The 26,604-nt window shown below is 47.3% G+C and overlaps 2 long non-coding RNA genes across 3 annotated transcripts; one reads left to right on the top strand and one right to left on the bottom strand.

Annotated features, from left to right (window-relative positions):
• The first annotated feature begins 9,149 nt into the window (after nt 1-9,149).
• On the top strand, nt 9,150-17,100 carry LOC308178204. The gene is made up of 2 exons (XR_013939637.1): nt 9,150-9,337; nt 14,739-17,100. It is a non-coding gene; the product is annotated as an uncharacterized lncRNA (long non-coding RNA).
• A 2,226-nt stretch (nt 17,101-19,326) lies between these two features.
• On the bottom strand, nt 19,327-26,490 carry LOC308178205. 2 transcript variants are annotated; one of them, XR_013939638.1, is made up of 3 exons: nt 24,951-26,490; nt 24,621-24,860; nt 19,327-23,628 (listed from the first exon to the last, which is right to left on the bottom strand). It is a non-coding gene; the product is annotated as an uncharacterized lncRNA (long non-coding RNA). The 2 variants fall into 2 exon arrangements; XR_013939639.1 differs by lacking the exon at nt 19,327-23,628 and having other exon boundaries at nt 24,295-24,860.
• Nucleotides 26,491-26,604: the final 114 nt, after the last annotated feature.

Genomic DNA, 26,604 nt, shown 5'->3' with positions numbered 1-26,604 from the left:
TATGAAGATTTCAAAAGCAGGGCATAAGTGGGAAGAAATCTGTAAAATAACTCTTGCAAGGAAGAGGGGAAGACCTGGTAAGTTGTCTGGAAGGGCAAATAAAGCACTGTGGACTCTGCATACCCTAAGGTATTGCTTTAATTGGCTCACAAATGTCCTCCTGATGTCAGTCATTTCCAAACTCGAGGCTGGCTGCAGCCAGGATGGTGGTGGAAGGAAAGGAAACCTGCAGCAAACCAGACATGGCCGAGGGGAGAGCAGCTGTCTCCTCCTGAAGCCCTTGCGTGCTACCAGCCCAGAAGGAGGCAAGCGACTGGAAAAGTGGCAAGGCAACGAATAAAACTGAAATCAGAAGTGGTGTCCTAAAAGGTTCAACAGGGCTTCTCAGTGATTAATTTCTCCTTGAACTGAATGGACCAAAAATCGAGGTGGAAAGAAGCATCCCACCTCCAGCAAGCTCTTGGTGTGGGCAGAGCCCTTAGCACCACACGTCGCAGCTAACACCTGCCTGCTGTTTTCACACTGTCTGAAATTGAAGGCTTCCTTGGGGAAAACATCAGTCAGCTGCTACAGATCAACAAGGCTCCATGGAGCCCATGGATTCCTGCCGATTTACCCCAGATAGATAATCCAGCCGGGTTGGATTTGCTGCTTAGGTTTTCGTTCGCAGTCTGTCCAAGATAGTCGATGTAATCCATTAGGATCCACCCACTGATCCCCAAATAGTTTTCAAAAGTCAAAGGTGCTGTTTGTGTTGTGAGATTGATATCTTGCTGGCAGCATGATTCAGGTTTCCGGCAGCAGGTATGAGATTTAACTGCAGGAAATGAGCTTATTTTTAGCTGATGCATTCGCTGGAGGTTTGTGTAAATGGATTTTTTGCTGGGTGTCCTGTTTCTTAGGTAATTGAGTATAAAATTTTAACTCTTGCTTTTAATCTAAAACTTAGTTTGAGGAAATAGTTACTGACTGGATCCAGAAAATTTCATAACCAGCTAATACCCAGCGCTGGGAGGGATGCATGAACTCACAGTCCTTGAGACCGGTGAATTAAGATGTCTATGAGATCTCTAAGCAGCAAATGAGTGTTGGGCTAAACTGAATAACAAGGGCTTTGATTCAGTTTTAACTTGACCCTGTGGAAATCATCTTTTTATTTTTATATATATATGTATTATTTTTTTCTGGTGAGAACTTTAAAAAGTGCCAGAAAAGTAGCAATATCCTACAGAAATTTTGCGATCTGCAGAGGCTGAATTTTCAGCCCCAAAACCACAACAAAATCATGATGACAGAAAAACCCCAATCAGCCCTAAGCAGCTATCCTCTTGTCTCCAGCAATCTGGGCCCGTGATTGATTTAAGCGTGGGTAAAAATGAACAGCCGGGGGGGCTCAGACTTTCCTTCCCTTCTGGGGGACCAGGAACCCCTTATTTCTGTGGGTTAAAGCTGCCAGTGTCAGTAGGAGAAAGCTATCCCGATGTGATAAATTCAGCATCGTTAGCGTGCCAACACATCCTCTCGGAGTTCCCCCATGCAGAAATGTGGGTGCCCGTTCCCTCCGGGCTAGGAAGAGCTGCCCAGCTTCTTCCACGCTCATCCTGGAGCTCATCCTGGCAGCCCGTCCAGGGTTAGGAGGGGAGGGCTGAGAGGCAGCTAGAAACAGCACCTGGCTTAATTCGATGTTGGGCACGGATTTCTGTGAGCCTGGAAGTCGCTGCCAGCCTGTTTGCTGGGTACCGCTGGTGCTCAGGCATTGCACGAGCTCCTCACTGCTGCTCATTTTATTGTGGGGGGAGGATGGAGGACTGGCAGCGTGTCGGTAGAGAGCTGGGGTGGGGGAACAAGGAGGGTTAAAGCTTGAATCCTCTCAAGTTCACTCCTCAGACAGCTCAAGGAAGGGGGACAGCCAACCCACTCCCCCCCCCTGCACAGCCATCCAGCGTGCAGAACCCTAATAAAAGGGATAACGAATTGATTTAACCTTTGCAGGAGGGGAGGGCGGCTGTGCATCATCTGCTGGGGGGGCCCGCTCGGGCCTGAGCGTGCCCAGCACACAGACGTGTGCACACACACGTACACACGCGCAGCCCGGTGCTCGCTCACATGCCTCAATCCATGTGAGGGTTCCTCTGACACGGTGCAGGAGACATTCGCCCACGCAGATCTCATTAGTTGTCTCGAGCAGGGAAGGAAGCAAACGCGACTGGAGAAGCCCTCACCCTCCTTGTTCTCTCTCTTACACACGCACAGAGGGAGGGGAGAGATGGGGAAGAAGGGGCAGAGAAAAGAAAAGGGTTTTTTTTTGGGGGGGGGGGGGGGAATAATGAGTATGGCTGCGTTACAGTGATGAACTTTTCATCTGGCCTGAAGTGTAATTGTAATGCATGGATTAGCACTTCGGGGAGAGGTCTGGCTGTCGCTGTCGGGTTTTTTTGTCGCTACTGATGCACGGGGGTAAAGGCAAAAGTTTGTCATGCTGTGCTTTGGGGGAAAGCAGGCAAAGCAAGGGTTTTGGGGGCAGGAGGGGGAGGATTTTGAACCCCCAGGTGCCAGGCTCGCTTCTGCTGCTGCGTTTGGTCCCAGTGCCTTGCTGTCTCCGATGCTGTTGTGGGTGACAGCTCAGGGCTCTGGGAAAGGGCCCCACTGCCCTCATCCTGCCCTGCCCACATCCCCCATCACAGCGGGGGCTGCAGGGAGCCCTGGGGTCCTGGAGCAGCCAGGGATTAAACCCTGGGGAGACCCAAGGGGACAAGGAGGGAGGGGAAAATGCCCCCCCTTACTAGCACTGAGTTGTTATCCGTAATCAGGAAAGATAAGATGCTAGGATCATGAAGAGCTTGCTAAAATGCTGTTCCTTCCTAATCTGTGCATATTTATATCAGCAAAGTGTTTTGCAGTCGGGGGCAATGTCTTCTCCTCCACTGGCAGCCCTTCAGTCAGGCGCAGAAAGCTGCACCATAAACTTACAAGAGTTTACCGGGATTCAGCATGTGTTCGCAGATCAAAACGTTTCTCTGCTTTGCAACCTCACAGCTTCCAAATCTCCTCCCTAGCATATAAGCACACTGTGCTGAGCAAGTGCCTGTAGTTGAAAGGGAAAAAAAGCAGGGTGGATTTTTTTAAATATATATTTTTTTATTTTATTTAATCCACATTATAGCCAGCCCATGGGAAATCCTGTTAAAAGATCAGTGCGGATTTTCTGAGTCGAGGGAAATGTTACATCTCAGACGGAGAGTGCTTTGGATCGGTCAGGCTTCAGAACAGGGCCGCAGCAAAAATCTCAAACAAAAGGCAAGGAGGGCACATACTGGTGGATTCATTTGCCCACTTTCATCTTTTCTTAACTTTTCTAAGAGAGAAGGAAAAAAAAAATCGTTTTTAATGGACGGAAATTGTTGTATGCTTCTTGCAATTGCTGCTTTTTATGCTGCTTGCTTCCCCAGTGCCGTGTTGCTAAGGGGGGGAAGCACCTGCCCTGGCAGAGGGACAAAAACCCAGTGAGAAGGGACCGCCTGCCACTCCTTGGGATCCGCAGGGCTGGGATTCTGTGAGCTGGAACAGAGAGGCAGCAAAGGAACGTAAAATATCTGAAAAGCCTAAAAAGCGATGGATTAAGTACGGTGCAGACAGGGAGGAGATGAGCCCCCCAGTCTGTTGAACTGAGAGAAGCACCCGGGCATGCAGGCAGGGATGAAGCAGGCTTTCTGGGAGGGAGGGAGGAAGGAAGAAAGGAAGGAAGGAAGGTCAGTCATGGTCAGGCTGGGCTCAGTGGCAGCATCCCTCTCCTGTCAGGATGCAGGGTCAGGTTGGGAAGTGGGGAGCAGCTCTGCTGCTGCCAGAGCCCTGCTTCAACACCTTCAGCCCCCTGGGACGATGGAGGAGTTCCTGACCCCGGAGCCAGCAGAGTGTGGGCCCCGCAGGCAGCAGTTTTCAGGGAAACAAAGGCTTTTTCCAGCCACGTGCAGGAGCCCACATGTGCCTGGCCTTGGCCTTGAAGCTGCAGCTGAATGCTGAGGCACCAGGGAAGATGCCAAAATGTTGAGTTACGGCCAGCTCTTTGTGCTGGATGCCTGTAAGCCCCTTCTCTTCCTCTCGCTGGCAGTGGGCAGGTCGGGGATGGAGCTGCCCAAGCCCCCAGTGCTCCCACATACAGACACTGTCCTGCATCCTGCCTGCCTCCAGGTGCTCTCTGTTAGAGCTGCGAGTGCCTGCTGGACTTCTTTAACCTTGCTTTCAGGATTAGAGCAAAAGGATTTCCAATAATTTGACAGGCTGGGGTATTTCTTCTCCCATTTCTTCCTTCCCTCCTATTTTTTGGCTGCCCTCTGAACAATTCCAATTCTCCCACAGCCGTTTCTTCAATCTCTTCTTTGCCCACCCTGTGGACACGGGCTGGGATGGCGCAGGGGCACTTCTGCCCTGCTGGGACGGGGGTGGCCCAGGGGACAAGCAGCGGGAACCAGAGGACAGGGATGGCACAGTGTCATCCCCCCTGCCATGTCCCCAGCCCTGTCCCCAGGTGGGTGATATGTGGGGCCCCCCCAAGCCACCAGGAGAGCCCCTCCTCAAGAGGTCACCCCACAGACCCCTCTTGCAGCCACCAGCAGCCCCGCTGTCAGACAAAATGCCTTTACCGTCCAGGGAACATCCCTTGCTTTCCACGCAGGGCCCCTTTTAGCCCCTTTTAAATGCTAAAATTAGCAGTGTTTCCCTCTACAAAGCAAGTAATTAGTTCAGGAGAGGGCACAAGGAGAAGCGTGAAGAGAAAGGGAGCTCCCCTTATAAAATATTTACCTCCTCAGCCTCCGCAAGTGCCTCCTGAGAAATTTTGGAGAACGGTCTAATTAGGCTCAGAGCTCGGCTTCTGTTTCCTGCATCTTCTGCCCTCCTCTTCACTCATCCTTTATTAATGGGGCCTTTGCAAGACATAACGGGATGTTTCTTCCCTAAGGGGCTTTTTATCCCTTTGTTCTTGCACAAGAAGGAAAAATACCATTAAATCTAACAGAAGAGAGGTTTTTTTTAAGTTGTGAGAAAAAAAAAAAGTATTTTTACATAGTTTTATACTCAGATATATAGATGTGTATGTATACACATTCCTGAGACATAGGCTATTCTTTCTTGAGCGGACCTAGAGTTCCCTGGAAGTCCTTTTTCCTGATATTTACTCTAAATTTACCTTCCTCTTTTTAACTTTTGGAATTCCTTTCTAGTGACATCAGAGCTCAGTGATGGAGGATCTGTTCCAAAATGAAACACGTGAGGTCTGAAAAGTATCCAGCAATGTCTTGTTTGACTTTGTCTCTTTCGAACGTCGGAATCGAGTAATTGTTTTACAAAACTAGAATTTGCCAGAAGGGCTTAATGCATTTTTTAGTAGGATTGAGTAATAAAGCAATTGTAGATTTATTGCTCTTCTTAAACAACACGAGGGGAAGGATACACTGTTCCACTTGGGACCACTTAAGGCACAGAGTGTTTTAAAGGATACAGTTGGGCAGAACCGTCTTATTAATATTTAGAGAAGCGTTGACTCACCTCCCCTTTTCTCTTTGTACTTGGGGGAAGAAACGGGAGCATGGCAATGCTCTGCCTTACCCACAGCCCCCAGGGACGGACACCTGGCTGGGCTCCTCCTGGTTACCCAGAGCCTTTGTGCAGCCCTGAGTAAATGCCCTGCTCCCATCCTTGGCACCTGGGCAGACGTTTGTCTGCAGTGCAAAGCGAGGCAAAAGGCTGCTCTGAATTCCTTCATATAGTAGGCAGGCTGCTGCAATAACACTGCCTGGCAAACCATTATGTATTTTTTATTACTAAGATAGTAAAATATTGAAATTACTTCCGAGAGAAAGAGAAGAGCAAAGGAAAACACCCAGGAGAAATGATTTTATCTCAGAGGCTTTAATTGAATGGTGTAAAACACTTTTATGGTAAAAGAAAGATGATTTATTTTGCTCTTATTATCATCTGTACAATAAAAGAGGCCTCCTTCAAGCAGCTTTCATGCTCCTGTGTTTACCTGCCACTGTGTGTTTGGGGGGTTCAGCTGTGTAACTGATTCCCAAGGATACTTTTGACTCTCCACCTTTTTCTATTACCACGGTTAAAAATCCTATGGTTTTGCTTTGGGTTTTTAAGCCCCCATGGTTTTACATCCCCTGTGAGGGTATGGGCAAGTGCAGTGAGCACCCAACTGCAGCTGGAGCTGAGGGTGGTGGGGGTGCCCCCCAGCCCCAGGAGCCAGCTCCTCCTCCTCCTCTTCCTCCTCCCCAGCACAGACACCTCTATGAAAGGCACTTGCCCAGGCTTGATTTTTGTAATATCCACAAACTCCCAGGTGATGGGATTTGCTGTCTGGCAACAGCTCGTTACATGCCTCGATTGTTTCCTGGAGAATCGCAGAGATGCTGTAATTTAGCAGAGATGTCTTGCTTTAAAGCCATTTAGCCCCATTTTTATTCCCTCCGTGGACGGGAAGCAGATTTAATGGTGGAGTTCAGGCTTCCCAGCCCACACTTGTTCAGTGCTGGGAGGGGACCTCAGTGCCCAGCACCTCAGTGACACCGTCTGTGAGCTCCGGCCCCTTTGCTGTTGCAGTGTGTTGGAGGGCCTGGGTCACAGCACAGCTTTGTGAGGATTACCCAAAAGCAAACGCTGCCCGGGGGAAATTCAGCATTCTGCAAACGCTGCTGACATGCCCTGGGCCAAAGGGGACTGATCACCAAGATGAATCAAAGTAAATGTGTGTGCAAGCCCCTTATTTTTGGGGGGTGGGATGGTGAGACTCTGGCTAGTCTCATCTCCTCTCCACCTTTGGGAAGCAGCAGTTTGGGGCTGCAACCTCCCGTGCTGGCCCACAATGATGGAGAAAAAAGGGGTAGGTGGGTGGCACCAAGGAGTGGTCCCCAGGAGCCACACTGAGCTGGGCCCCTGCTGCGGGGCTCTGGCAGCGCTCACATCACCGACACGCTTAAGGAGGGCGCCTGCTCCCTTTTGCTGAAGCAGCCTCCTATTGCTAAGGCAAGACAATTGCATTTCATACCTTCCTATCTCTAATTTTCACTTCTTTGCGGAAGATGATAGGGCCAGTTACATCAGAGCAGCTGCTGTCTCACTGGGGTTTAAAGAAAAACAAAACCAAACCCTCTGTATTTCTTTTAAGTCATTTTAGTGCTTGCAAAGTGTGCTTGGCTGACCTCTCGGAAGGCTTAACATCTGTGTCAGCAGAAATAGAGACATCGCAAGCAGTCAAGGGGCAAGTTTTCCGGTTCCTCCATCCTGCAGTTCTGATATATGCCCCCAAATGGGGTCTGCAACAGCATCGCCTGTTGAGTTAGTTCCTGCCTGGGTACCTCCAATTACCTGGTGCCACATCCTGCAGAAGCACAACTCTTCCTGGGTAGGAGCTGGTGGATCAAAGGTCTGTTTTCTGACCAGGCTCCCTGCAGAGGTGCCTGGTCCCTGTGGCCAGCTCAGGGCTGGTGCCACCTGCTCAGATTTCATCAGCTCAGAAGCAGGTTCAGTCCTGATGTGGCTCCCTGGGCAGGGCGAGTACCGCCAGGACTAGAAATAAAGAATGCCGTGGTGAAATTATACAGAAAAAATATGAGCTGACTTTTTAAGAATAAGCCCACTGCCTAGCAGGAAGACATAGTCACTGTTTTGAGTCATTGCTGAAGATTTTTATTTTCTACAATTTTCCTGCAAGCGTGCTGGAGCAGACTGCTGACACAGTAGAGGGAAACCGTGGGGCGCACGTGTGATAAGGATTCCCTCACTGTATTTCTATTGTTTTTTTTTTTATTAAGCGCCGACATTAAAACTTGTCCATTTAATGCATTAAACCCCGGCTCTGTGTTTCTATAGAAACCGGCCGGCTACAGCCGAGGATTCCCAGGCTGACCTCACCAGCATCTCCCTCGGTGGTGTCTCGCCCACTCTCAGTCACGTTGCTGTCTCTGTCTCACGGCTCCAGATCCGACCTCCTCTCCTCTCGCTGTTTACCCCTCATCCCCTCCGCCACCCCCGCCTCCCTCTGTGCCCCTGGGTGTCTGAGGATGAAGGGGGGCCCCCAGCCCAAAGGGCTCTCACAAGGCTGCCACGTGCAGAAAAACACCATCGCCGCTGCAGGAGTGATTTTTATTTCCTTTCCTCCTCCGACAGTTCTTTGCCATTTACTCGATGCTGAAGGAAAGCTACTCCTTTAAAATGCTCGGGGATGGATTACCATTTAAATATTCCACCGGAGGATTCCTGTACGTGCGTTATATGCGCAATAAAAAGAGAATCCCCTTGACTGTGTTTGACTTGCAAGTGTAAAATCTGCACATTTTGCAAGTGGGCTGCGTCTTAATTGGCAGGGAGCATCTGCAGAAATCAGAGCACTCCTGCTCCTGGCGTGGCCCAGCACAGCATCGCCACTTCTCCAGGCACCTTTCATTTGTCTTCCCCCTGCGGTCCTCTGACCCGGCATGCTAGTCCCCTGCATGCAGCAATGGTTTTACCCCGCTGAGCAGAAGTCCCAGTCTCATCAGCCTTTGTGCACAGCAGCCTGGTTTCTCCTGCCCACCTCTCGCTGTAAATGAGGCAAGACCCCAGGCTGAAGCAGGGCATGGAGCCACGTGTCCTCTGCACAAGGGGCACAGCCAAACCTGCAGCTCAGAGGCCAGCAGTTTCCAGGACCCACGTCACTCTTTATTATTGCCTTTCGCCAGATGCCTTCTTCATACTCCAAACCGTTCAGCTGCTTCTTTTAGGCTGACTTATGTAGCCAAAGATCATTGCGGAGGGCAAAGCAAGGGGCAGCATCCCCCTTTCAAACTAACTGACAGGATTGTTGTCACTCGAGCTCAGGCACTCAGCCAGCCATGGGGCCTGCCTGGGTTTTTTCCTCCATCAGGAGAAGCAGATGAAACAAATCAGGTATATTTACAGATGCAAAGTAGCATATTTCTGCATAACACCCATACACTCCTGTATCCCCAAAAATCAGCTAACAGCTCTCAGTCCCATTTCCAGGGTTATCTTGAAGCTTCTGCTGTGCTGTAAGTCACATTTTTGAGCTAATTGACCCAATCAGCCAAGACTGTCCCATATCTCACCCAACCCACCCAGGTGTAACCAGACCCAGGACACTCCTGCCCTGCCAGGTGCCCCTGGTTAGTAGCTTGGAGTGTCTCCAGGTCTCTCTCGTATAAAAGAAGAGGCTTAGGAGGTATTTCTCTTTAGCCTGCAAGAATGATAATTAGCATTCTCCTGTCCTCCAGGGTAGCAGCAGGAAGGTTTGGGCTTTGATTTCTGCTTCCAGATTACATTAGAAGACAGCAAGGAGGTAAGGTCTAAGAGGAAAGTTGTGAAAGGTTTATGGTGGATTGCTTGGGTTGCTTTGTTTTCTGCTATTGAGGGGCACAAATTTAGATTAGTTGGCCTGGTCTTTGGTAACCAATCTTTTCTCCATTAAGCTCTGTGCAAGGAGAGGAGTGTGGTGGACAAAGCTCTAGTGTGTCTGGAGCTACTTACTTCAAGCAGCATAGTCCAGGACAGAGCTGTTGAATCCTTCCTGAAGGTGGCTTCTTAGAGAGAAAGAGACAGGAGATGCCCAAGGAGACCCCAGGGGTGTAATGCTGCTGCTTTGTGTGGGTGAACAGGGGGTTCTGCTACCTGTGTCTGACCACCAGCTTTTCTGTAGTTCCCAGTAATGGAAGAGTATGAAAGCATTTTACCTGTTGAACAGCTGTCTGTAGGTGCATCTATCTACTCATTTGGGAGAGTGGATGAAAAGGGATTTAATGGTAAGGCCAGGGAGTAAATAAACACCTGAAGAAGGGAGTTGTACTTCAGAAACCTTCTAAGAACTAGCACCTCTTCTAATTTCCTCCTTCTAGTTAAGGATATAATACTGAAAGCTGTTTGCTGTTTTTCAATGCTGTGTACTAACATGAAGCTAGCAGATAGCATTGGACAGGCTCACAAGTGCAGAATGATGCTGAGATCAATATTCAACTGAGTAACTGCCAGGAGGTATTCAAATGACCTTCCAGAGCAAGAAGCATTCTGTGTAATGAAGCCAACCAGAAAAGACAGTTAACATGAACTGGTTGGTACACCAGACTTTGTCTTAATTGTGCTAAGAGTTATTATTGCTGTCAGAGAATAAAATAGAAAAAATGGATTGGAAAAAAAAAACAACCATGTATAGGCAGCCTTGTATACAGATGAAGGAACAAAGTGAAATGGAAGGGATGAAGGGAAGTCTTACAGGGAGATGACTCACCCCACAGAGTGGATACGTATCTAGGCGATATATTGGCAATATATGTTTTAGAAAATCGTCTTATCTAAGATCCTGGCTCAAATGAACAGCAATGGTGTTTCAAACTGAAAGATGATTTAAGAGGGCATAAAAAGAGCTGGCCTTGTGAGAAAGGACAGAAAGGGGGGGTCAAAACTGTAGAGTTTAAATACCTCGGCCATGAGATGGAAAGCAAACAAATTGGGGAAGCAGCTCTTAATGATCAAGTGGTGAACTGGAAATAAAGCTGCTTCCTCTGCTGTGATTTAGGGCTGCCTGATCATGCCCTGCTCTAGTAGGGGCTGCGTGTGCCTGGTGTAATAAAGCCGTCTTGCTCCTGGTTGTCCACTGAGGATCGTGCTGTGTGGCTCTGTGGGCACCAACAAATTGAAATGGAGAAAAACTGTCTTCATAATAACTAAGCCATAAATAAAAGGCTTTCTATGCAGGAGTCCTTTTATTGAGGAATAGGAACACAGAGCATTGCCTTTGTCCTGGCTTTCAGCTGCAACCTGTGATGACACCCTCAGAGCCCCTGTGACCCCTGGAGTAGCCAAGCAGGGTCCCTGAATTGACTTTTAAGGGGGCTTTGAGTGTCCAAGTTCAGCTGCTGCAGAGCTTGGTCCCATCTATGTCACCTGAAAGTCCCTGGGCTTTTGTTTTCAAAAAGAGATTTGTTTTCCTTGTTCCTCTGTGCAGCAAACCCAGCTGTGGAAATTCTGAAAAATTAACATCTTATCACATCTGTGCATACGAAAGCTCTTGGAAATGCTCTCATCAGTATGCCATGGGCCAGCCACAAGCACTAATAGGCAGAAACAGCCAAATATGTTTTGCCCCCATTCCACCAACTGTGCTGTGTCAAAATATGCCAGCCTAGTGCCAGTTTTCCCTTGCATTTCAGACCTGCTGGAATCCCTGTGCAGAACACCATTGAGCATAAAATGGTAGATAGCAAAAAAAATAAAAGAAATGTTTGCATAAATAGTCCATTAGGCTGCATCACACCACCCAGCATTTTTTTGCTTTTGTGAAAAGCCCTGGGTAGCTCAGAACTCAGGATCTAAGATCTGTGCTTATACTTCACAGAGGACAATTTTCTGTGATCAGAAAGAGCTGTTCTGGAAATTTATCTCCACAGTAGGCCCAATGGAAAAAGACAGCCAACCTGCAGGACTAGATGCAGCAAGAAAGGGTAGATGAAGCTGGCTTTCCCTGTGCAGCCCCTGCCCTTTGCAGTTTGTGCGGCCTGTGCACATGTGTGGAGATCCCCCTGAGGGCTTAGTTATTAGTCCTCCCGTTCTGCTCTGCCCAGCCTGGTGCGGGTTTTATCACTGTTCTTAATGTATTGGTCCTGCAGCATTGAGCCTCACAGCTTATTTAAAGATGATAGATTTTCTTTTTCCTTTAAGCAAATGCCACTTGGTTTCACGAAACCGAACTGACCTTCTACCAAATACCTCTTCACTGAGCAGAAGGGAGGCACGAGGGATGCCCTTGGGTTAGGAGCCAGAGGACCCCAGCACGGGAGGCTCTGGGCTGGGACCGTGCTGCATCCCTTGGCTGGCGGGGGAGATGATCCAGCACAAGCAGAAAGCCAAATGGGAGAAGAAACCAGGACTTGCCAGGCACAAGTTGCTCAACATCATCATATTTCAATATTTATAGAATGCTGTTGCCTCTCAAATGTAAAATTGGGCTGTTATCTCCGTATGTGCAGATTTTCTACAAATGCAGATATACTCGCTTCATACTATAACTCTTTCGGTCCCTTCCACTATTTCTTTCCTAATCAAAGAAAGTCTTTAAAAGCTTCTCTTCATTTTCCTCCTCCCATAATTAGAATGGATTTATTTTCCAGTACATAAAATCCCAGACAACACACCCCAAAAGCACTGCAGTTTTGGGGTATGGCTTCCTCAGTTTGAGGACTTGAATGCCCCAGAGTCCTCACTGTGTCATAACCAGGGAGGTTCATGCCTTTACTCATTTATGAGGTTTTTGACAGATCTACCACAGGTTAATGAGAATTTCCCCCAAAAAGCTGAGTTTCTGAAAATTACAGTTTCTAAAACGGACTACAGGGGAAAGTAAATTTGGCAGAAAAAGCTGTTGCCTTACTGTGCTCTAATCATCATTTCTGCAACTGCTGTCTTCAGAGGGATGCCTTTAAAAGATGGAAAGGGCCCTATTTCTGCCCCCAGGTAACCTCACTAAAACCAGAACAGCTTCACTGCTGGAAAAGCAAGTTTGAAGTGAAATAAGCACCACCCACCCCAAATCCACTTACCTGCCTGCTGATAAGGAACCTGATGTTTTTCCCACCCCCTAGCCAAGGATTTTTGTCAGTTTTATGTAAAATTATGCGGATCTGCCCTCTGTTTTGTGATGTGGAAGATGTATCTTGGCTTAATTATTCACCCTGTGAAAACACATTTTACTCCAGGCAGATGGCTGCTGGCTGGGACGATTTCTCATTTTCTGGCAACCTTAAGACCTATAGGGACCATATGCTGTACCATATAGCTTATGCTATGTCTGAGCAGCCCCGATCAATCTTCCCTTGCAGGAACAGACCTGATTTTAATAGCATCCCTGTCCTTGTTTTATCAGGGGCTGTCAACAGCATAAAGAAATACCCTAATAAATAGTGATACATAAATACTGAAACCCTGTATTTACCACATTCAGTGCGCATTGCTGAGCTGTTCATCATCTGATGTTACTGGTGTTGCGTGGCAACTGGTGTTTAAAGGTTTGCTGACTCGAAGAGCCTCTGTATTGTAAAAGGTTCAGTGTATTTATTTGACAACCTCTAGCTTCAATGGGTCCTTTTTCATCTTTATGCGTGGCTGATGTCTATAATGATTATGAAAACAATTTAATTTTGGTTTCCATAAAGCTGAGGAATTTAGAGTTTTTAATATTACTGGGGGGAAAAAAAAAGCTTTGAGCGTGTCAACAAAGAGGACTCAGTGTGTGTGCTGCTTTCCAAGTGTACTTGAGATCACTGACCATGGCTTTGCATCCATCAGAGCGTGGCCTTTTACTGAGACCATGACTGGGTGAGATGAAATCCTGTGGTGTCACAGGTGGCTCTGCTTCACTGGGTCCTTCACTGCCTCTCTGCAGTGGCAAGGAAAGAAAAAAAATAACTGAAGGCAACCCAAGGGCTTGTCTTGTGGCTGTGTGTTGCAAGGCTGCTTTCCCAGCACCCGCTGATGTTCTTCTGCAAACAAATGTCACTGTGGGGAAGGGTGTGAGATACCCAAGTATTTTTTTTTACTATAGTGAAAATACCTTTGAACAGCATGTGGAGTTGCAAATTCCCAATCTGAATGTACCAAAATTCTGTGTAACAACATGCTATTTAAAAGTATGTGTATATATATCCTCCGGAGACCTGTGGTGATCCCAGTGCAAGAGGTGCTGTAGGTACAATGCTCAGATGTGCCACGGGGCTTGGCAGCTGTTCAGTTTCAGTATGTTGCGTTGTATTATTAAATTCCAACACTCTGGCTAGCGACACATTTATTTATACCTATTAAAGGAATGAGTATTTGATTGATATCAATTTCTAAAGTTTGTCCTTCATTTCTGCATGCTGTTGCTGAAGGATGTTAGTGGTTTGCTGTCTGTATACTCTGATACTATGAGAGAGCCAGCCCTTGGTAAATCTTTGTGTATTCAGCCTCCTGTTCTGAATTCAGTTTTCAGCATCGAGGGAGTTTTCCATTGGTTTCAGCCAGTTTTAGCTAAAGTCTTTAGAGAGAGACAAACTCCACAATTTTTATGCAAGTGGGGTTTTGGAGGAGGTTTCCTCTAAGCTGGGAGATGAATGATCTTCTCAGGGGAGACAGGGAGCTGGAGGAGAAGGAATAATTTCTTCCTTTCCTGGAAAGCCACAGAGATGAAGGGTATTTTCTTGGTGGGAAAGCAATAACAGTGATACAAGGGCTAACCGATCACCGCTGTCTTGTTCACATCACTAGAAAATTAAGTAGCAGCCACAGGTTAGTTTTTTTTCTCTGAACATTTTTTTTGTAAATGACATCGCAGCAGAACTTCAAAAAGACTGGAAGAAAAATAAAAGGGAAGATGCTGGACATGGTGGCAACTGGGAAACTGGGCTCGCTGTTGGCCTTTTCAGGCACTGCCAAGACATGCTTTGCCTCCTGCTGCCAGCTTGATGCATTGTCAAAGGGATGCCATGTTTAATTAATACTGTGTGCAGAGGTTGCTGGAGAGGGTGCTGAGTTTTGTTTATTAAAAGAAGATTAGCTTTGCGAAGCAGGTATATTTTAATTAAAGGAAATGTTACCCTATGTTCCCTGTAGGCAGGGGAAGCAGTCACACCTGCATCATTTGTGTTTTTTTCCACATCAGAATGCTGGGATGTTTTTTCTGCCAATAATGCTTTTTTTCTGGATTCATCCTTCAGTGTTGTTGTCTCTGATGTAAAGGGAGGCTGCCTATTGGAAACACCTGTCACTGCCTGAAGCCTTGACTAACACTGTGCTCAATGTCACAGTTTCTCCAAAGCCACAGAGCCATGTGGGGTTTGCCAAGCCTATCTCCCTTACCTGGATGCTCAGCAGGGACTTTGGCACAGCCAGCAGCTCAGAAGGGACCAAATGTCTCAGAGCTTCCATCACCTGCATCACAGCAAGATGCATGTTGAGCCAGAGGAGCAACCCCACACACAGCTCCCTGCTGTGCAAGCCAAATGCTACAGCACGAGGACGTGGGTGCAATCCATGCTGACCAGAGCACTGCAGAAACATTGGGACTGCCCAGCCCCTCGGTGCTGAGCCACTGCCCAAGGGCCGGGGCACCTCCTTGGCTCTGCATGGGGAAGAGCTCATGACCTTTAATTTTCCTTTATGTCAATGATGTGAGGAGATCAATGTAAGTATTTCGGAGCAGAGTGCACATGCGGAGAACTGATCGCAGTGGTACTCCATAGGTTATTTTCCAGGGTTTCCATTCAGACAGGTTTTTAATCAGAAATATCTTCTCCTTCAGACTTGTCAGTGCTGGCACAGCACCTGGTACTGAGGATCCTCCTGCAAGGCACTGACATGAATAAAGGAAGAGGAGGTCAGGGATCTGCCAAGCAGCTTCATCACTATTTTCTTCAGATGCAAGATTACTAGCTGTTTTTGAGAGAAGAAATGACTTTTAATTATGCTGCATTATAACAGATAGTGCTTTTGCATCCTACATACACCTTGACAGTACTTCATCATTAACCCACATAAAAGCACTCAAGCAAATGAAAAGGTTGCCATAGGCAACCTCCTTTTGACATGGCAACATTAATTGCAGGACTCCCTGAGTGGATCAGGGATTCCCTACCCATTAACTAACCACCTTGATGAGAAGGCAGCAGCAGCTAAAATAAAAACTGAGCTGAGCTTTGCCTTCAAAAGGTGTGGGGGGGAAATAACTAAAATCCCAAGATTTAGCAGTTGCAAATCATAAATGACTTTCTTTGTACGAAAAGAACAAGAATTGTTTTTCTAAAATGCAGCAGAATGAGTAGAAATTGTAATTCAACAGATTAATTCCAATAGGCGCATAATTGATACTTGAAAACTCAAATAATAATCTTTTAATCTACATTACTTAAACTGTGATAATCTACAGGAGGGAGTTATTAACAATATTTTCCGAAAGTCTTGGTCAGGTTCTTATCCCTCCAAATAAATCTCTTATTTTACAATAAATACATTATATTTTAGAAATTAATGCGTTCTTCCACTAGAGTTTATCCTCAGAAGTTGACTGAATTCTGACAGATCTATAAAGCAAGCTACATTCTTTTTATTGGAATCTGGCAAGGGATGACACTTATGTCATGGATGTGCTTTGTGCTGTCCCTGGGAAAATCATCTCATATTTCACCAAGCTATAGTCTCCAGAAAAATTGCTGTTTTCATATGCTCAGTAACGACTCACTGGAACACGGCACAGAAATCCCTGAGGATCATCTCTGCAATGAGCCCTGCTGGAAGGCTGCAGGCAGCCAGGGGCTTGCAGGATGGACCCCAGCACCGAGCCCTGCCCTGCTGCCCATGCTCCTCTTACTGATGTCCTGAAGGTGAAAGGAAAAGGTGGCAGCAAGGGGAAGGAAAATGAGGAAGGAGGCAGTTCTTTCAAGAGGGAAGTGAGCAGAATTCAGTAAAGGGGTGGGGGAATGCAGGACTGGTGGGAACTGGGAGAAGGAGCCTTTGGAGATCCCTGGCAAGGCTTTTGGCCAACAGTTAAGGTAGTAATGAATTCAAGATTGTGGAAGAGCCTTCACTTTCCAAGGATTATCATTTCTGCTGTACAGCCTGCAAGTGCTTGTCCTCCAGCAGAGCCCTGTGGTGGGAGATGCTGCCCAGCACAAGCCAAAAGGTCTGAGTTTACCCACAAAGTATTTGCTGTCAAAGGTATAGTTGCATGACTTCCAGAGAATTCCTTTCCCATCTGTTTGCAAAATGGGCTTTACAGGCCTCAGAGGAGCAGGGAAAACCACCTGCCTGGACTTGCTCTGAGGTTCCTTGGGCTGATCTCTGCTAGGGTGAATTTTTCTGTTCAAAAATGTCTGTGGGCAGCTGGAAGCGCAGCATGTGTGTGTCTCATGAGAAGATGCTGAACTCTTTCCTTTTGAATGCTTCCCCATAGCTGTTGCCAACAAGAAGGAAGAAATCCATTATAAGCCAAATTTCTACAATGCTTTATAAGCTACTGATGAAATCCATACTTGCTCCATTTTTTTCCTTCATCTTTCTAATTAAAATGCAAAATTAATCTTACTGGAATTAAAGCTGGGATTTTTTCCCTTGCTTAGAATTGTTCTGGAATAGGGACACCCACATTTCCCTTCATATTATGCTAATTGCTAAATCAGCTTATTATTAGCTGCCCCTTGCTTTAATGAGAAGATTTTCATAGGGGTGGACAGGGCAGCTCAGTGTGCTGGTGAGGAGGCCTGAATGCCAGACCCACCATGGGAGCATCTTCAGCTCCTCCTGTCACTGCTGTAAGGAGTCTTTTGACTACAGGAAGGTCTCTGATGAATGCCCCAGCTGTGTATTTGAGCAGAGAAAATACATTTATATGAGCATATACACTTATAAAGGTAATTGCCTGTATTCTGCTGTAGAAATACCAGTGCCTTTCATCTAGCCACTGCTATCGCATGAAGCACTTCTGAAGTGATGGGGTGAGCTTTCGTGGAGCAGAAACCCTCTGGTGCCTGGAGAGCTGTTTGCAGGGGCTGGGCAGTGAGATGTTTCCTCCCCATGCAGGCACAGCCCCATCTTGGTCTGACCTCAGCAGCTGGCTGCTGGCCCCTGCTCTCCAGCCCCAGGCTTTGATGTTCACCCAGAGGAAGTGCAAAGCAGGGTGCAGTGACCCCAGCTGCAAAGCATGTTTCAAGCCCAGCATCACAGATTTGGCCCAAATTAGGCTTCATTTCACTTAAGTCAGGAACACTGAGAAAGAATGAAAATTGATTTACTCGAAAGCTTTTTAAAATCTTGTCTTTATTATAAGCTTCTTGGGATTTCTGCCAGAAAAATACCACCAATGATTATTGTTTACACCCTTGCCCATACTGTGCTTCAGCATTAATAGCTCTTGAGATGCTGAACTCACACAACAATCATCCTTAATGGACTGTAGCTTTCATTGCTAGTTAAAAAGCAACTATATATTTAAAAAAAATAAATCAGACCAAAGTCCCAGTGAAGTATATTTGGGCAGAGTTTTACTGGAATAAGTGAAAAATATCAGACTTGTACACAGCTCTTTACCAATGCAACTACCTAAAATAGGACCAAATTGTGGAAGCCTTTTCTTGGTAATCAACTGTTAGCACAGATAATCTGTTGTAATTTGCTCAAAGAATGGAATAAGTTTTGCTTCAGAATAATTGTGGGCACAAACCATGAGGCAGGTCCAGCCTTTATGGATTCAACTTGGCCACTATCTCTCATGTTAGCCAGGTTAATCATCCCATGGGATTTAATGAGAATATTTGCCATCTGAGGTACTGTGAAGGGCATAGTAGGTAGGGTGGACAAATTTGGCTCTATTTTTTCCCCTACTTTTTCTCAATCCTGTAACATGAAAACCTCTAAAGAATGAAAAATTAATATTTCCAGCTGATTTTTTGGCAAGGTTGAAGAGGAGGAGAGGTTTGGGTGACCAGCCAAAGAAAATAGGTTTGAGAGAAGGAAACATTTTCAAAATGTCATCAGCTAAACAGAGGAAACAAGCAAAGAAAAAAGCTGTGCACAAGGCAAAGGATAAAGGTTTTCCATCAAAATATCTCAGCAGGAATAAGATACAACTGGATAACATGCAACTTTTTCAGTTTTCACTGTTCTCCATAAAGATGTTATGGGAACAATAAAAAGCAGAAGGGCAGCAAGTTCAGCGTGCTTTGCTTTGCCAAGAAATGCCCAATTTTCCCTTATTTTCTCTTGCCTCTGCCAAGTCTTTGTGGGGCATCCCTGGGCATGTGTGACCAAGGCAGCCCCATCCTGTTCAGAGCTTCTTCCTCCCACCACGTTGCACAGTGACCTGATGGTGAAAGACAGAGCGAAAAGCCCTGTCTTGGCAAAACCCACATAATGAAATACGACTGAACTAATGTGCCCTGCCACCAATTTCCCAAATTCACACCTGTGAGCAGCCTCAGCCAGCACATTGGTTGGCAGCGCTGTATTAAGTGTTATTTCTCCAAATCGTGCAGCAAAGGGCCTTGTCGCTTCCTTTTCCTTCGTGGGTGCAATATTTGTTTTATAATCACCATAAAAGGCAGGAGGCAGTTTTCACTGTGTTTTGTTCTGCTCTTTGGCTGCTTACCCAGGGTTTCCACCAGCTTCAGGACTTGCAGGAAATGTGAGGACTGGGGCAGGCACAGGAGGGGGAGAGGAGGAACCGTCTCAGACATACTGGCTCCGTACCTCCGATGAAACCAGCTTTTAAAATCTTGCCTTGATTAAGCCTGGGGAATGCCCTTTCACTCTGCATTTAGTGGCAGAGAGCCTGGGCACAGGCTGGTCCTTGACACACTGCTCTGGAGCCAGATTCACCTGCACAATGGATGGAGACCTCCAGCTGGGGTTGGGTTGGCCTTGCTTGGTGCTTTCTGGATCTGCTGCCTTCTTCACAATTTTGCCATCGAGAACGAAACCCACTGATTTGCTGGAAGAAACCCCATAACTTCATTGCAAATGGGCCTGAATAGTCCCAGAATTTCTGCAGGGGTACTGGGTCTGCTGGGCGGCAGTGCTGCACACAGAAGTGCCGCTTTTATTTCCTCGGATTGACAAAATATTGCATGAAACAGCAGTGACAGAAACACGGCTCAGCTCCAGCAACTGACTGCACAAAAAAAAAAAAATCATCCCTGTCCAGGACATGTTGTCCATCAAAACCAGCCTCTAAAACCAATTTCCTGTCTTTTCCTTGTGCCAAGGCTGTAGCAGTAAGAAAGCTGTTGTAAAAAAAAAAAAAAAAAAACCTTTCTTGACCTGCCAAACTGGGGAGATATTGCAAAGGTTATTATTTAAGAGTAAAAGTAAAAGGAACCCTGCTGGGCAAAGGGCTGGATGATAGGGCTGTGCTGGAATGGCTTCATGGGCACGAGAAGGGCCAGAACTATAATCCCTGTTGCCAAGGCTAAATTATAACATCTCTGTTATTTTCTGTTTTGGTCGCTGTTCAGTGCAAAAACAATACTCCCTCAGTTGTTAACATTTCCTACTAATGAATTCATGTTTCTCCTGTGGAAGGTGGTAGGTGTTATGTGTGCAGCTAGTGCTTGATTAATATGAACATTCAGGCAGGACTTGAACCCAACCTCGGAGGAGGGAGGGCGGCTCTACCCATAAATACCTCATCCGCTTTCATTCTGTGCACTGGCAGGGGCTGGAAGCACCAAAATGCCCAAGGAAAAACATTTTTAAGACCTCTCCAACTTGCCCAGATGCACCGAGCAGGAGGAACTCACCAGAAATGCAGTCTGCGTTTAATTTCCAGCCCGGTTTTGCAAATACCTGTGGCAGAACCAGCACTCAGGGAACAGCCTGGCCACATCAGGTGCTCAGCTCACACCAAGAAGGAGTGGGGACAGACAGACGGGCCTGGTGTCTTGGAGGGATACACAGAGGCTAAAACAAGCAGCAGGCCCCATGCCAGCAGCAGTGCCGACAGCCCAATTCACCACTGGGCTGGGGATTCAGGTAGACACACAGCAGAGGGGACCCTACTTGTCCCCCCTCTGCAGATGATGTGGGGCTGTGGCACAGGTTTGGGGCTACTCCAACCTTCTTCTGCCTTGGGGACCCCACAGGACCCCCCCCCCCACAACGCTCATCACACCTCCTTTTCGTGGTTTACAGTGTAAATGCCTTAATCTGCGCCAGTCATCCAAAACTTCCGTGAATGGAGAGAAATAGGCACCCATGAGGGTGATTCATCTTGTCCTTATGGAGCTGTCTAAAATAGGTCAATGAATCACGCTCTAAAAATGCCTTTTTCTCCTACAAACCAGCAAGGGAGTTTCAAGGATGAGCTCAGATGTAGATGCCTACCTTGTGGACATCTGAGGATGCATTTGCCATCCTACCTCTCTATTTCTTCCTTCTGTGTGGGCTGGCCCAGGGAAGGCATTTCAGAAACCTGCAGGGAAGGAGCAGCTTTTATTTGGAGAAAACCTACCAGTCTGATGCGGGATCCCAGTGTCTCCCATAAGCTGGGTGCCCCCATCCAGCCCCCTGGATGGTGACACCTTCCCACCAGGGCACCAAAGCTCGCTGGTGCATCTTCAGTCTTTCTCCAGCAGCACACCAAAGTCTCTCCCAGGTACAGATGGTGTCTGGGGCTTGCAGCCAGCGGGTAGCAGCACCCAGAGGACTCACGGTCTGTGCCACTCTCACAAATACTGATGGCTGGCAAAGCGTGGCCTCAGGTGAGTGGGTGGATCACTGAACAACCACCTGCACCTACACGCAGGCACCGATGGAGATACAGCTTTTAGTCTGACCGAGCCTAGACCCCACAAAACTTGTGAAAGGCCCATACCCCGATCATCGCTTTTCCTTCAGCCTGTCCAAGGTCTCTGCCCCTGCCAACAGGGCACGGGATCCTGAGGCTGCTCCCCAGCTTCCTTGCAGACTCTGTTCAGTTCCTGGCACCGGTCCTGGCCACATTTCTGGCCACAGCTGTTCGGCCAGGTCACCCGCCTGGGATTCCTGATCCATCCCAAGCCCATGGTCAACTCTCATTTAAACCTGATTTTTCTCGGTGCTATCAGCACCACACAACGTTCAGTTTGTGAACATCTTGCCAGGTGCCGCCAGGGCCAGAGATGCTGCTCAGGTCAGGGCCTTCGGTTTCACTCTCCCCACTGACAGGGCAGTGGAAACACATGGATGGGAATCACACAGTTCAGCAAGAGAAAAGAGAACTTCTCAGCAAAATTTGCAGGTTTTGCCTTCTGCCCTGACGGTTACAGAAGCTCATACCAGACTCATCTATATCAATCCGGCTCGCTCTCACTGCTCTGTCACAACCACCATTAATCTCCGCCAACACCGATGCTCCGAGCAGACACCCGGAGCTTCCCTCTAATGAATTGCACGGGAAGGGTGGAGATGGGTCAGCCCTTTCCATGAGCAAGAACAGCCAAGGGCATCACAAGCATACAAGAGCAATCTGCTTATGGCCTCGTTGCTCCAGCCTGCCTGGAAAGCTGCCACCACTTTGCCTGTTCCGAATTTGCCACCTCGCAGCTCAGATTCTGCAACCTCGGGCACGTGAGTCAAGTCTTCAGCTGGCAGAAGTCAGCTGAAGGCACCTACCTGGCTCTGTATTTCACTGTAACTGCCTTTCCAAAGGCAAACAGGGAACACTTCTCATGTCAAGGTCTAGGTGATGTCCATACCTAGACAATCACAACACAATCAGGCTACCAGCTGGCATGGTACCGAGAAGAAGGTCATTCCAAGGGGTCTCTTGGGCAGACTGGCAAGTAAACAGCAGGCACTTAATAATATAGCCAGTGCGCTCCTCGGCTCTTGAAAAAGCTCTAACAGGTATAAATTATTTTACCTGCACTGGCTTCAGTGGAGTGTCAGAGCTGAAACCTTATTACAATGTTTATTCATTTATGGTCGGAGTTTAGTCAATCCAGACATCTGTCTTTAACACAGCATATTAACGATACTGCCAATGGCTCCGAGTTTAATTTTATGCATACATGAAAAGCGTAACTTCAGTCGTGCCACACACTCCTGATTTACAGACAAAATGAATAGCAGCTCTACCAGTTTACAACCGCCTGATTGATGCTGTGATGTCTGTAATATAAAATTAAATGGAAGGGCATTATCTGTGGGAGGACGGCTGGGCAGCGCCGTCCGGGGCTGGCGGTGGGAGCAGGCTGGGCATCCTGCCGTGGCAGCCCTCGGACCAAGCAGAGCCTCCTCTCCGGGCTGCTTCACCCCCTCCTTTGCACATCTTGGATCGCTCAAGTGCTTGTTTGTAAGCGCATCAGAGCACGGTTATGATTAACAGCTCGGCTTGCGTGCTCAGCCGGTGTATCTGCTTATCAGGAGAGTCATCTCCTGCAGGTGATTAGGGGATTACCTCCCGGCACTGCTCTATGCACCTCCTGCTACCAGCACCTCGTGGAGGTTGGCAGCTGATCGTGCTCTGTGAAGCTTCACAGGGGTCCGTGGGGCCACCTCACAGCAGGGGACACCAACCTGCTGCCTCCGGCCACGCGGAGCCATTTCCCTTCCACCTCAGTGCGTGGATTAATGCAATAATGGGAAAGCAGGCAAGGTTCAGCCATGGGAATGTGAAAGCATCGGTACCTTTAATTTTTAATTGCTTCTCATCGGCTGGCATCGGGGAGGATGAAGTTTCCTGAAATTTTAATTGGCAAACCCACTGACCCATTTCCTTCTGCGTCCCTGGGTGGCAGCACAGGGAGCGCATTGGGCGGGCAGGAGGACGTGCTCCACGCCAGGACTGGAGGTCTGGGGCTGAGAAAACCCCAAACCCTTTCCCAAGAGGACATCTGGCAGCTAGAAAGCACTTGTTTTGCAAGGGCCAACAACACTGTTTTTCCTGCTGATTCTTGGTAGATTTCTTCAGTCAGAGAGATACAGACACATCTAGGGGACAGAGCTGCGGACACTGCCCTGACAGCAAGGAACCTCCTCTTGTCCTTGCAGAAGTCACTCAAGGATGGCTTCCCCCAACAGGTCCAATCCCCCCAGTGAGCCCAGAGTCACTGGAGCTTTTTCTGATCCACCCAGAAACTGGAAAAGAAATGAAGAGATGGGGTAAATCAGAGAGAAAAATGTTCTCCTCAAAATCAAAACCAAGCAAGCCAAACCTGCCAAAGAGGGTCAGTTTTGGTGAAATTGTTGGGTGACAAGTCACAAAGTTCACCTAAACCACCTTTATTCCACCCAAAGTATGTCAGGGCAGCCGAGGATCTGCCCTGGGCCATGGAATGCCTTAAGCAAAGCTCTGAGCAGCGAAGGCGCAGGCAGGTGTTGGCTCTGCTGGAGGATGGCAGAAGCAGAAATCCCTTTCAGAAGGGGGAAGCTGGGAGGAAATCCTGCCAGATGAGATTCCTGACATTGCTGTGCAGATGCAGGATACTCCAATGTTTTGGATAATCACAGGAACTGGGAGCTGGGCATGGAACCAGTGCCAAATGCACTGTGCAGGGCTGGGGAACCGGCGCTGGGCTTTCCCCAGGGAATATTTCTCCCGGAGCAGCAAGTCCTGGCCACCACCTGGATGAGAAATACCTTGAATGATGCCTGGCCTCAACGAGACGGGGAAAACCGTGTCAAACTGACATCGTTTCCATGCCTCATTTTCATAGAATATATAGTATTGTTTAACAAGGAGAAAAATTCTCGTAGAAAGAGGCTGCCAATCACAGAAAGAGGCTTAAAATCCTGTTATACATGAATATGAATTCAGAGTCATATATAAAATAACATTCTTGTCAGTCAGGAGCTGTGTTATAGACACAAACCTGACGTCAAATCCAAGCATAACAAGGAAGCTGACTGAATGACAGATTGCATGGACGACTTCCAGAATCAGGCTTTAAAACGCAGTTGGCCAGACACCGACTTCAGCAGCATTTAGAGATGAACTCACCATTTAAATTTTCAAGTTTCATTTTTAAGGAAAACAACGTGCTCTGTTACCCAGATGGAGGTTTTCTTTGAAAAGAAGTCATTAACTTTTAAATCGCCTGATGTCATCCACCACTGATACATACACACACCTACGCGTGCGGAGCAGACAAAGAAGCTCACCACAATCCACTTCAAGGTGATGTGTAATGTCTTCAGAAAAAAAAAAGGCAAAAAGAAAACCCAGAGAACCCTCCAAAGAGCTGACTGGGTATTTAAAAGCAGTTTTTAATCTGTACACAAAATTCAGTGATAAAGTAGCGTGTCCTATGGGAGAGCAATCGCAGGAAATGGGAGGAATATGTCCAGCACTCTTCCCAAATTAGGACTTCCTACAAAAAAATCAGAAAAAATCCTTAATGCCTGGTGCAGCTGGGAAAACATTCATAATTCAGAAAGGCAGATGCTGCCTTGAGCCTCACCGAGCCATGGCCAGGGGAGAAGAGAGGGAAGTGCTGCCGCAGTGCGAGGCCAGGAGGGCTGCCTCCCCTCCACCCAGAGCCCAGCAGCGTGCTCGGGCTCGCTCAGCACCGCACTGGATGAGGGTCGCATGAAGCAGCTCTGCCAGGAGGCAGCAATGCGTGTTGCCCTCTAGATGACAGCAACGCCACCTCTCAGCATAGTCTCGCTAGAGATGCTTGCTTCTCCCACCTCCAGCACTGATGCTTCGCAAGCTTAGCCCTCGCTGCCTTGGAAATTAAGATTTAATAGGGATTCAGGAAGGTGGCTTCTTTATGCAGGTTTAAAACTAATTAATTAGTCAGGGTATAGTTGAGAACAAACCTGGAAAAAATCAGCTGGCATTTCAGTATTATGAGATAACCACCACAATTATTTGCAAATCGATGTGTCTCCTTAGATTTAAAATGACAGCTCATTCCTCTGTGTTAAACACCAACTAAGATTATTAAAAACATCTATTGAGGCTTTAGCATCACTGCAGTGAAATGTTCATCAGTCTCATGCTTATTAGGGCTCTAAAGAATAGATATATTTTTAATAATCAATTGCCATTTAAAATACCATAACATTCCAATTAGACACAAATTAAACTTAAACATCCCAAATAAATTAACTTTTTATTTAAAATGCTAATTGAATCAAAACGTTTATGGCTTTGAAACATTGTTCCTTCAATTCTTGTTTGAATAAAGGTGTGTTGCACTGCACAAAACACGAGTTTCGATGTTCATGCTGCTCAGGCTGTGCTGTGCTCCTCCACAGACTGTTTTCACAGCAAAAGGAACTGCCACACACCAGGAAATTAGGTCTGTTAACGAAGCAGCTAATCAAAGCCTTGACACTGCAATTTGCCGGCCAGCCTCGGTTGGTGGCTTCAGGTGCGGGCAGCCGAGCTCATGCCCCAGGGGGCAGGTGAGTGGCAGCACATCCCTCGCTGCAGCCTGAGACCCAGAAAACAGGTGTGGAAATCTTCCCCATCAGGAAATTATTTATTTTCAATAGTGTTTGAGTCATGGCTGAGCCACTGCTGATAGGATGCAGGGTGCAGGGGCGTAGTGGAAAAGAGATCCCCATGGGGTTCGTGCAGGGCTGTGAGGGGAATCCTTCCCTCCCACTGCACCAACTCAGACTCTGGTTAGCAGCCTCAGCAAAGGGGATTAGAAAATGGATTGTGGAAAAGGGAATATCCCTTCTAGAGCTGGAGTCAGCCTCCCTGTGTCAGTTTTCATCCAAGATACTGGAAAGGGAATACGCTTTTCCTCCGTCAGGGGGTTTACACACTTTCAGTGGGGAAAGAGAAGGTGTTAAAGTCTTCTTTCAGTGCAGGAGTTTTCCACAACATTAGATTTTCACCAAAGAAAACCTTCAACTATTTATGCCTCCTCTGTGTTTCCCTGTGTTTTGGCAGCATTCACAGAAAGAAGCCCTGTCCCGTGCAGAAGCTCAGTTTGTCACTCTGCACCTCAACTCCGGAGTCGCCTCCTTCCCTTGCAAATATGGATTAACATCCCCCACCAGGTCTTCTTATGATCAGAATAATCTCTCCTATTCCTAGCCAGAAAGACAATAGCAACTCTTTTTGTACAGATGTGCTCCACTTCATGGTCGAGTCCC

This window comes from Anser brachyrhynchus (assembly GCF_964034855.1).
Source record: "Anser brachyrhynchus genome assembly, chromosome: 15".
NCBI classification, from domain to species: domain Eukaryota; kingdom Metazoa; phylum Chordata; class Aves; order Anseriformes; family Anatidae; genus Anser; species Anser brachyrhynchus.
The sequence above is the reverse complement of the archived record's forward strand: the minus strand, read 5'-3'. Positions and strand labels throughout refer to the sequence as shown.